Source organism: Neoarius graeffei, chromosome 12, assembly GCF_027579695.1.
Source record: "Neoarius graeffei isolate fNeoGra1 chromosome 12, fNeoGra1.pri, whole genome shotgun sequence".
Lineage (NCBI taxonomy): Eukaryota > Metazoa > Chordata > Actinopteri > Siluriformes > Ariidae > Neoarius > Neoarius graeffei.
The window spans coordinates 45048083-45060145 of record NC_083580.1 but is presented as its reverse complement, the minus strand read 5'-3'; positions in this window follow the sequence as shown (position 1 = coordinate 45060145).

Genomic DNA, 12063 nt, shown 5'->3' with positions numbered 1-12063 from the left:
CATAGCACTGAAACAGTGCTGATTAAAGTTATAAATGACATACGTCTTAATACTGATGCAGGCAAAACGTCGGTCCTGGTATTACTGGACCTCAGTGCAGCTTTTGATACTGCTGATCACAGCATACTGCTATATCGACTTGAACACTGGATTGGATTGACTGGTAAAGTTATCAATTGGTTAAATTCATACTTAAAAGATAGAAGCTTCTTTGTTACCCTGGGAAATTGTTCCTCAACATCAATGTCCTTGACCTGTGGTGTCCCCCAGGGGTCGATTCTTGGACCATTACTTTTCAACCTTTATATGCTCCCACTTGGGCAAATTATCAATAAAAATTCAATTTTGTATCACTGCTATGCAGATGACACCCAAATTTATTTTGCTCTATCACCTAATGATTATGCCCCCCTTGAATGTCTCTACCAGTGTATCGATCAAATCAATAGCTGGATGTCACAAAATTTTCTTCAGCTGAACACAGATAAAACAGAAGTAATTCTATTTGGAAAAAAAGATGAAAGACTCAGGATTACCACTATTCTTGACACAAAAGGGATTAAAACTAAAGAAATGGTTAAAAATCTTGGTGTTTTCATTGACAGCGAGCTAAACTTTGACAGTCACATGAAAGCAATCACTAAAACGGCATTTTATCACCTAAAAAACATTTCCAAACTAAGAGGACTTATGTCAAAAAATGATCTGGAAAAACTAATACATGCCTTCATCTCTAGTAGGGTTGATTACTGCAATGGCCTTTTCACAGGCCTGCCAAAAAAGACCATCAAACGACTTCAGCTGGTTCAAAATGCAGCGGCTAGGGTTCTCACACGAACAAAAAGAACAGAGCACATTACTCCAATTCTAAGGTCCTTTCACTGGCTTCCAGTAAGCTACAGAATTGACTTTAAAGCATTGCTGCTGGTATACAAATCTCTAAATGGTACAGGGCCCAATTACCTCTCTGATATGTTGCAGCGGCCTAACCCAATCAGATCTACCAGATCGCAACAGAAAAATTTACTATTAAAACCAGTTGTTAAAACAAAGTATGGTGAAGCAGCTTTTAGCTACTATGCAGTACAGCTATGGAACCAACTGCCAGAGGACATTAAAAATGCTCCTGCTGTTGGCAGCTTCAAATCTAGGTTAAAGACCAAGCTGTTTTCAGATGCTTTCTGTTAAATAATTAATATTGTCTTCTTTACATCTTTTATAATCTTTACTTTCTCTGCATGTTTTAAATTTACTTTAACTTTATTCTATTTTATTCTTTATTCTATTCTGCTGGTTTCTTTTTTCTCCTCCTATTTGAACTACTACTTCATTTTATTATTTTATTTCTACTATTGTTTAATTCTTATTTTCTTTTAATTCTTTTAATTAATTGTTTTAGAATAAAAATAAAATTATTTTATGTAATTTTATTTCTCTATTGTTTACTGTTTTTGTTTTTACTTCTGTAAAGCACATTAAACTGCCATTGTGTATGAAATGTGCTATATAAATAAACTTGCCTTGCCTTGCCTTACACCGTCAACAAACTCAAGTAAGCAAGCGAGTGGGGGACTGACAGCATCCATACATCCCAGTTTACCAAAACACTCTATGTCTGAGGACCCTCCAGATACCTCATAAGAAGAGAAGAAACCTTTATTTGTCACATGCACACTTCAAGCACAGTGAAATTCATCCTCTGCATTTAACCCATCTGAAGCAGTGAACACACGCTCAGAGCAGTGGGCAGCTACACCAGAGCACCCAGGCAGCAGTCAGGGGTCAGGTACCTTGCTCAAGGGCACCTCAGCCCAAGAACACCCCACATCAATCTAACTACATGTCTTTGGATTGTGGGGGAAACCGGAGCACCCGGAGAAAACCCATGCAGACACAGGGAGAACATGCAAACTCCACACAGAAAGGCCCTCACCGGCCGCTGGGTTTGAACCCAGAACCTTCTTGCTGTGAGGTGACCGCGCTAACCACTACACCACCGTGCAGTAATAATAGGTCGTTTACTACTTTAACCAGTGCTGTCTCTGTGCTATGATGGGGTCTAAACCCTGACTGATGCATTTCATGGATGTTATTCCTATGTACATATGAGTATAACTGCTGTGCCACAGCTTTTTCAAGGATCTTGGAGATAAAGGGGAGGTTTGATATTGGCTGATAATTGGACAGCTGACAGGGATCAAGGTCAGGTTTTTTACTCAGGGGTTTGATAACTGCTAGTTTAAAGGATTTGGGTACATAGCCGATCGTGAGAGAAGAATTTATTATTTTTAGAAGCGGTTCAATTACTTCAGGTATTATCTGTTTGAATAGACATATAGGTAAGGGGTCTAGTACACAAGTTGAGGCTTTTGATGCAGAGATTAATGAAAGTAATTCAATTTCTCTAAGGGGAGTAAAACATTCTAATTGCTGATCTGATAGTTATATTGTTAACTACAGGGTCACTTACATTGTCTGACCTTAAATTAGTAGTTTGAATTTTTTGTCGGATTTTCTCAATTTTGTCATTAAAAAAATTCATGAAGTTGTTGCTACTACATACTGCAGGTGTGCATGTATCAATAGTGGACTTATTCCTGGTTAATTTTGCTACAGTATTAAACTAGAAATCTAGGATTATTTTTATCTTCTATTAGGGAGGAGAGATATGTTGATCTAGCAGCACTAAGAGCTTTTCTATACTTCAGGAAGCTCTCCTTCGAAGCTAATTTGAACGCGACCAATTTTGTTTGACGCCATTTATGTTCCAATTTTCGAGTGTTCTGTTTTAAAGTGTGAGTGTCATCATTATAACAGGGTGCTAATTTTTTCTCTCTGATCATTTTCCTTTTAAGAGGAGCTACATTATCTAAAGTATAGCGGAACATTGACTCTAAGCATTCAGTTGCCTGATCAAGTTCTGCAGGGGCTGACAGTGACCCAGTCAATGTTGATAACTCTGGGAGATCATTTATAAAACTCTGTGCAGTAGTTGATGTGAATGTACGTTTAATACAGTAGCGTGGTGAAGTGCATATATTATCACTCAGATATATTTTGAATAAGATGAGATAATGATCTGAGATAACTTCAGACTGTGGAAGTATGACTATATTTTCTACCTTTAACCTGAATGTTAGTATTAGATTGAGGGTGTGACCACCATTATGGGTCGGTCCTATGACATTCTGATTAACCCCTACTGAATCTAAAATGGACACAAATGCTGTTTTCAAAGGGTCTTCTGGGTTATCGAAGTGAATATTAAAATCTCTGACAACTAAAGCTTTGTCTAAGGAAATAATCAGGTCTGAGATAAAATCTGAAAATTCAGAAAGAAACTCAGAATATGGCCCCGGGGGCCTGTAAATAATAAGTAACGGAATTAATTGGGTAGACTTATTTTTTGAGTCTACATATGTTATATTAGTATGAAGAACTTCAAATGTATTAAATTTATAACTAGGTTTGTGTGTTACACCTAGATAAACGTTATAGATAACTGCGACGCCTCCTCCTCTGCCAGTTAGATGAGGCTGGTGTATATAACTGTATCCAGGAGGACTAGCTTCATTTAATGCTATATATTCATTTGGCTTAATCCATGTTTCAGTTAAACAAAGTACATAAAACTCCTGATCAGTAATAAGTTCATTAACCATTAGTGCTTTTGATGTAAAAGATCCAATATTTAATAGCCCCACCTTTGATCAAAGGTGCTGGCAGTGGCTGTACAGTTAGTATGACCTAATTTTATATTGATTAGGTTACTGGAACAAACTCTCTGAGTATTTCTACTTTTTTGTTTAGCTCGGGGAACAGACAGTCTCAATGTAGTGGACCCCTGAGTGATGACTCTGTGCAGCTAGCAGACAGTCAGTTTAGCCTGTTCATCTGCTCCCTGGCCTTGGCTCTGGATTGCCAGAAATTAATTAGACCTGTTCTGAGACTATGACCTATGCTGCAAGAAATGAGAGCAGCACCTTCCCAAGTGGGATGGATACCATCCTGCCTTAACAGGCCAGCAGTGCCCTCAAAATTAGCCCAATTATATATAAAGCCGGTGGCATGGTGGTGTAGTGGTTAGTGCTGTCGCCTCACAGCAAGAAGGTCCGGGTTCGAGCCCCGTGGCCGGCGAGGGCCTTTCTGTGCGGAGTTTGCATGTTCTCCCCGTGTCCGTGTGGGTTTACTCCGGGTGCTCCAGTTTCCCCCACAGTCCAAAGACATGCAGGTTAGGTTAACTGGTGGCTCTAAATTGACCGTAGGTGTGAATGTGAGTGTGAATGGTTGTCTGTGTCTATGTGTCAGCCCTGTGATAACCTGGCGACTTGTCCAGGGTGTACCCCGCCTTTCGCCCGTAGTCAGCTGGGATAGGCTCCAGCTTGCCTGCGACCCTGTAGAACAGGATAAAGCGGCTAGAGATAATGAGATGAGATGAGATGAGATCTATAAAGCCCAGACTGTTATTAGAGCAACACCTGGACAACCAGCAGTTCAGCGACCATAACCTGCTGTAAGCTACACTATATTGCCAAAAGTATTCACTCACCTGTGTTGGAGCCAAATTTAGTTTCCTTAGTTTAGACTCTTACTTTGGTTAAGATTTGCTGGCCTTGGGCCAAGGACTTTTATTTTGACGGTCACCTGACCAGGTAAAGATGGGAAGTGGATAGGCGGAATTGACATTCAGTTTGGCTGGAGTGGCGTGTTGGCATAAACCGATCTGTGACTGAGTCTGGGTTAGTTTAGGGCATGGGAGATGAGGATATGGAAGAGGACCTTCTGTCCTCGGAAGTAGGGAATATTAGTCAGAACCTACGTAGTGGAGTTGTTAGTGGAAGTAGGGGTAGAGGACATGGAGGTAGTTCTCAATGGACTAGTGTGACGGGTGGTAGTAAGGAGGAGAATAAGAGGAAAGACCGTGATGAGGAGGTAGGAGAAAGAAGTAGGGATGTTAGAAAGAGAGTAGGGCAGGAACCAACATCGGAGTTAAAACTGGTGGTAAAGTTTAAAGAGGGACATGACATCAGGGAGGTTGGCTTGGTTCGCTTAACAGCAGGGTTGAAGAAGGCATGGGGTGATATTGTGATGGCGAGAGTGATGCAAGATGGGAGTTTATTGGTTGCATGTAAAGATGCAAATCAGAGGGATAAAGTTATGAAAGCCCAGGTGATATGTCATAAGGAAATAGCAGAAGTAAGGAAGGTTGGAGAGCGTGGGGCCAGATGGGTGATCTCAGGAGTGCCGCTTGGTGAAAACTTGGAGGAAATTAAAAATAATATTAAAGGAGGAACAGTGGTAACTGTCAAGAGACTGATGTCTAAGCGAAATGGAGAAATAGTTGAAAGTACATCCCTGCTATTGGGGTTTAAAGAGCAACACCTTCTGGAGCGAGTGATGATCGGTTATATGAGCTTTAGTGTGAGGGAATACATTCCTCCCCCGATTAGGTGCTTTAAATGCCAGCGCTATGGCCATGTAGCTGCTGTTTGTAAAGGGAGTCAGAGATGTGGAAAATGTGGGGGGAGCCATGAATATGGACAGTGTGGTGAGGGGGTAGCGAGGAAATGCTGTAACTGTGGTGGGGATCACACAGCCGCTTATGGGGGTTGCCCAGTGAGGAAAAGGGCTGCGAGTGTACAACAGATCAGAGCTACAAAAAATTTGTCCTACGCTGAAGCTGTGAAGGAGGTTGACAAGGATAAAAGGGAGCGTGGAAATATTAACAAGGGACAAAAGCAGAGTGAGGTGATGGTTAGCTCAGAGCGGCTAGTGCTATTCATAGCATATGTGATAAATTGTTCAGAGGGGGTAAAATCTAAGTCCGAGAAAATTAAGATAATATCCAAGGCTGCAGGGAAGTTCCTGAATGTCCCTGAGTTGTCCCCTGAAAAGATAAGTTCTGACCTGAGTAGGCTGAGCGAGTCCCCAGAGTCAACATCATCTCCACCAGTATTAATAAGTCTAGCTTAGTGGTCCTGCAATGGAATGCAAGAAGTCTTATAGCTAATGGGCAGGAATTCAAAGGGTTTGTTCAAGAGCTACGTGATGAACCAGATGTTATCTGTATTCAGGAATCCTGGCTAAAGAGCTCATTAGACTTTGCAATCAAAGGGTATACGTGCATTAGGAGAGACAGGGTGGGGGGTTCTGGTGGTGGCGGTTGCGTCATCTGTGTAAAGAGTGGAATGCAATTTAGAGAACTAAAGAAAGGGGGCGAGCTGGAGGTTTTATGTGTTGAAGTATGGACTAAGGAAGGTAGTGTGAGTATAGTTAACTTCTACAATCCATGTAAACTAATTGAGATGGAACAGTTAGAGGTGATCTGGGAGGGGCTGGGTGAAAAGGTTATATCGTGTGGGGATTTTAATGCACACAGCACACTGTGGGGGGATAAAGATGATGTAAATGGAAGTATTGTGGAAGAGTTTTTAGATGAGAAGGGGCTTGTTTGTTTAAATGATGGTTCATACACATGAATAGATGTGACAAAAGGAACTGGCTCAGCCATCGATCTCACAATAGTGTCTCAACCTTTAGCTGCCAGGTGCAGTTGGCAGGTACTAAACAACACATTGGGCAGCGATCACTTTCCTGTAGCAGTTCAGCTTGAGATAGAGCTAGTTAGAGAGTTGGTGGTGAGAAAAGGGAAATGGATTCTAGGGGAAGCGGACTGGGAAAGCTACTCAGAGTTAAGTGAGGGCAATCTAATGCATATTGGGTCCAATGATAGCATTGAAAGCATGTGCTGGGCTGTCACCAACAGTGTTATAAGGGCAGCTGAGATTGCTATCCCTAAATCTGAGCCAGGTAGTAAAGGAAGAATAGTGCCTTGGTGGTCCAAGGAGTGTAGGAAAGCTATTAAAGAGCGTAATAAAGCATTTAGAGTTTTAAGGAAAAGTTTGAATTTTGAGAATCTGATTAAGTACAAACAGAGTCAAGTGATAGTGAGGTTTACAATTAAAAAAACAAAAAGGGAATATTGGAAAGCATTTTGTGACACTTTGGATAGAACTACCCCATTAGAAAGCGTATGGGGAATGATTAAAAAAATGAGAGGCAATAGGAGACACTTTGAGTATCCAGTAATGATGGAAGAAGGTAGAGCTATTATAAGTAGTAAGGGCAAGGCAGAAGCCATTGCTAAGGCACTTGTAAAGGTACATAGCTCAGGAAACCTCACTCCCGCTGAGGCAAGGGGAAGAGAAATGACAATAGGAAAATACAGGCATGTTTTAGAAGAGGAAATGGGCGATGAGAATGTTTTAAATACGCTCTTTGATTTGAGTGAATTGAATAGGGCAATAAAGAAAGTGGGAAGGTCTACCCCTGGAAGAGATGGGATTTGCTATATTATGTTGGAGAAGCTGACAGATAAAGGGAAGGAGGTGGTGCTGGGTTTAATTAATAAGGTATGGGTGGAAGGAGTCATTCCAACTGAATGGAAACAGGCAGTAATAATCCCAATAAGGAAGCCTGGGAAAGATCCAAAGATTCCAACAAACTATAGACCCATAGCGCTGACATCGCAGTTGGGTAAAATAATGGAGAGAATGGTGAATGACAGAATGGTCTACTGGTTAGAAACGCAAAATATTCTGCACAGCTACCAGAGTGGATTTAGGCAGGGAAGGGGTACTATGGATCCTATGGTGGCCTTAGAAGATTCAATAAGGAAAGCTCAGGTTAACAAGGAAACAGTGCTGGCAGTGTTTTTTGACGTAGAAAAAGCATATGATATGGTCTGTAGAGAGGGACTTCTAATTAAACTGAGACAGATGGGCATAATGGGTAGAATGTTTCAGTGGGTTAGAGACTTCCTAACAGGTAGAAGAATCATGGTCAAAATTAATGAAGAGCTAAGCAGTGAACATACAGTGGAAAATGGCACACCTCAAGGAAGCATCATCAGTCCGATATTGTTCCTGATCATGATTAATGATGTTTTTAAGGAAGTGCAGGGATCAGTTAATGTTGCTTTGTTTGCAGATGATGGTGCTATGTGGAAAAGGGGTAGAAATGTTGATTTCATTGTCCACAAAATGCAGCAGTCAATTGATAAGGTCCAAAACTGGGCTCTGCAGTGGGGATTTAGAATTTCTATAGATAAAACTAAAACTGTGTTTTTTACCAGAAGAAATATTCCTATGGAGTTGAAGTTGAACTTATTTGGATATGAGTTAGAAAGAGTTGAGTGTTTTAAATACTTGGGCCTATGGTTTGATAAGAGGTTAACCTGGTCTGCGCATATACAGAGCATGCTAGACAAGTGTAAAAAGGTACTAAATGTAATGCGCTGCCTGCGTGGAGTGGATTGGGGAGCCAAAAGGTCAGCTTTGAGGACTATATATGTCAGCCTTATAAGATCCGTATTTGACTACGGGTGTGTGGCATACAGATCTGCATCTAAGACACTGTTGAGGAAACTAGATGTCATCCAGCATAAGGCATTAAGATTATGTTGTGGGGCCATGAAATCTACTCCTGTTAATGCTATACAGGTAGAGATGGGGGAAATGCCACTATATATAAGGAGGGACCAGCTGGCCTTGGTCTATTGGGCTAACCTCAGAGGGCAAAGAAATGATCATATTAGTAAGTCTACATTAATACATTGCCAGGAGAGAGATAAACCAGGTAAAAGCTTTGGGTGGGTGGTTCCACAAAAAGTAGAGGCGTTGGGCTTGCAGGCGCTTGCTCTGTGCCCAGCTGTTTCACATTCAGTTGTGCCGCCATGGTTGTTAAAGAAGCCAGTAATAGATTTAGTACTTCTGGAGTTGAAGAAGAGCGAAGACTTCAGCAAAGATATGGTCGAGTGCCATATTAGTGTACAGTACAAGGACAAACTTAGGGTCTATACTGATGCATCAAAGTCTGCAGGCGGTAAAGTTGGCATTGCATTTGTAGTTCCAGAGCTCAAAATTTGCAAAACAGAAAGGTTAACCAATGATCTTGCAGTATACACAGCAGAACTAGTAGCCATCCTCACTGCATTATCCTGGATAGAGGGATATAGTCCTAAGGGTGGAGTGCTTATTGCTTCAGATTCTGCTTCTGCGCTGAGGAGTATTCAGAATACTATGTCAGAGTCCAGACAAGACTTAGTGTTGGAAATTGCGCAATTGGTTAGTGGAATTATAAACTCAGGTACAGATGTAACTTTCTTATGGATCCCAGCACATATTGGGATAAGAGGGAATGAGTTGGCAGACATGAACGCCAAAAAAGCATGTGTGACCCCTGAGGTCACCTTAGAAATTGCCTATAGTAAGACTGAGGTAAAGTCACTAATTAAGTCAAAGTCCAGAGAGTTATGGCAGAGTGAGTGGAATGGTGCAGCTACTGGGAGGAAATATTATGCAATTCAAAGGGTGGTAGGTCATGCAAGGCCAACAGCAAGATCCACCAAAGAGGAGGATATTATATCTAGAATGAGGTTTGGGCATTCTGGTCTGAACAGTACTCTATTTCTTTTTAAAAAGCATGTGGATGGAAAGTGTGGTGTATGTGGTTCTATTGAGACTGTGGAGCATGCAATTGAACATTGTGTCAAGTTTGAGCAGGAGAGGCAGCACCTCATCCTTGGATTACAGTCAGAAAGTGTGCCTTTTAATGTAAAAGCAATTTTGCAGAGGAACTCAAGCGAGATGTGCTTTAAGCATTTATTTCACTTTATGGAAGTCACTGGACTGATTAGAAGAATATAATGGATTCTCTCTTTCATTTCTTTCACTCTTTCTTTACTTTTTTTAATTTCTTTATTATTATAATAATATATATTTTTTATTTTTTATTTAATTATTATTTTGTTTATAGTAGAGATAGTTTACACCCAGACTCACACTCCATTTCGGTAGGTGGCGGTAATGCTTCCAAAAAGTTGTTTGCCAACCGCCAATTAAAAGAAGAAGAAGAAGAACAGGTAAAGATGGCTGCCTCCCACTTGGTAGTCAGTCTCAGTTAGACAAAGGAAGATGTTGTAGTGATATAGTTTTTTACCGCTTTAAGCCTGTATCTTTTGGGATTTAGAAACATTGAACTTGGAAAACAAATACTATAGTTTTACTTTTTTGAACCATTATATTTGGATTACCTAGCCTTATTTGGAATTACAAACAATTTGGATTTACTTCACTGTGTGCCACCTGCTTGCTTGCTTGCTTGCCTGCCTGCCATTGCCTCTCTCCCTCTGCCTGCTTGCTACTTACCTGCTTGCGACCTGCTTACCTGTTTGCCTCCATCTTGAACATCTTCCACCATCTTGAACAAGGTATGAACAACAGCTGAACACAGTGTTTTATGATAAGCGTGTGACAACAACTATACAACATCTACCCTTTTGAATTTGAACTGAATTGAAACTGGCACTCACAAACAGTAAAAAAAACTTCATGAAGTGCTTAAAACATGGAAACTCAACTTGAAATGGAATTTGTTTGACAATGGAATTTGGATTTGTTTGGACTGTGTATAGCATGCACTTTGGATATACTGGATTTTTGAACACATCCTTGAATTTAAACTGAATTTCTGTGTTGACGTCACTTTATTTGAAATAAGCTCTTTTGGTGAAATTGCTTGAAGATGTCTCAATCTGAGTCACCTGAAGTTGAAGTTGCTGATTCACCAACAGAGGATGCTAATGCTCAACTCATGGCTCAATCCAAGTCGCCTGAACTTGAAGTTGTTGATTTTCCTACAGACGATGCTAATGTGCAAATCATGGCTGAAAAGCAGTTGAGTCAACGCATTGCAACCCGAAAGGGAAAACTGAGTTTTTGTACATGGAAATAACATGAGTTAAAGGAATTTATGGACAAAGGCAGTGTTGCTGATATGGACAAAGGCATTCAAGATCTTATTGATGCATTGAATGAATTTGACAAAGCTCATTTGCTTGTGCAAGACATGTTGACTGGGGATGAAAGGCAAGATGACCATGTCAAATGGTATGAACCAAAAAGGAAGTCCTTCTTATCTTTTCTTAAAAATGCGCAGACATTTAAAGGTAGTCTTTCTCAGCCATTACCTGTTATTACCCCTTTGGACAGTGTTTCCAATACATCTAGAAAGTCAAGGAGTTCTGGGAGTTCTTCCAAATCTAGTGCATTATCACTGTCATCAGCACGTGCAAAGGCTGAAACAGAAAAGGCAGCTCTTCTTGAACATGCTGCTGACTTGAGAAGAAACACGCTTTTGAGCTGCAAAGGATGCAACTGCAAAGTGAAATGGAGCAGAGTGCCTTGGAAACTGACATTGCTGCAGCAAATGCAAAGGTGAAAGTTCTGGAGAGTTATGAAAAACAAATGGAAACAAAAGCAGGCTCTGTTTGTCGATCAGAACCCGTGGATGCCATGAATTTGTACCTGGAGGCACAAGGAAAAAATGTAAAGGAAACTTATTTGGATCTGGAGACTTCAATTGAATATGCAAATATACAAATGGTCCCCAAGACTCCTCTGCAGATGCTTACAGCACAAAGACAAACCCAACTTTCCTTTCAACCACCTTCTAATCAGCCTCAGCCTACAGCTGCTACCTCCACTCCCACCATGGTAGCAGCTACTTCTGCTCCCACTGCGGCAGTAGCCACCCCTGCCCTCATGACTGCAGCAGCTAATCCAACTACATACTCTGCACAGCCAAATATGAATAGTGGTTTAAGTGACATTGCCAACCTTTTTATTCAGCAACAGGGGCTATCTTTGCTTCCCACTAGGGATATACCTGTTTTTGATGGGGAACCTTTGAACTTTAGGCCTTTTATGCAGGCATTCATGCATGGAATTGAAAATAAGGCCATAAGTAATCAAGACCGCTTATATTACTTGGAGCAATACACTTCCAGCCAATCGAAGGAACTAGTGAGAAGCTGTTTGCACATGAGTGCAGATGATGGATATTCAGAGGCTAAACGATTGCTGGAGTACCATTTTGGTGACAAGATAAAGCTCACTAATGCATACATGGAGAAAGCCTTGAGCTGGAGTAACATTAAGGCAGAAGATGGAAAAGCATTGTCCAGTTATGCACTCTTCCTTCGAGCATGCTGCAACCTGTCTC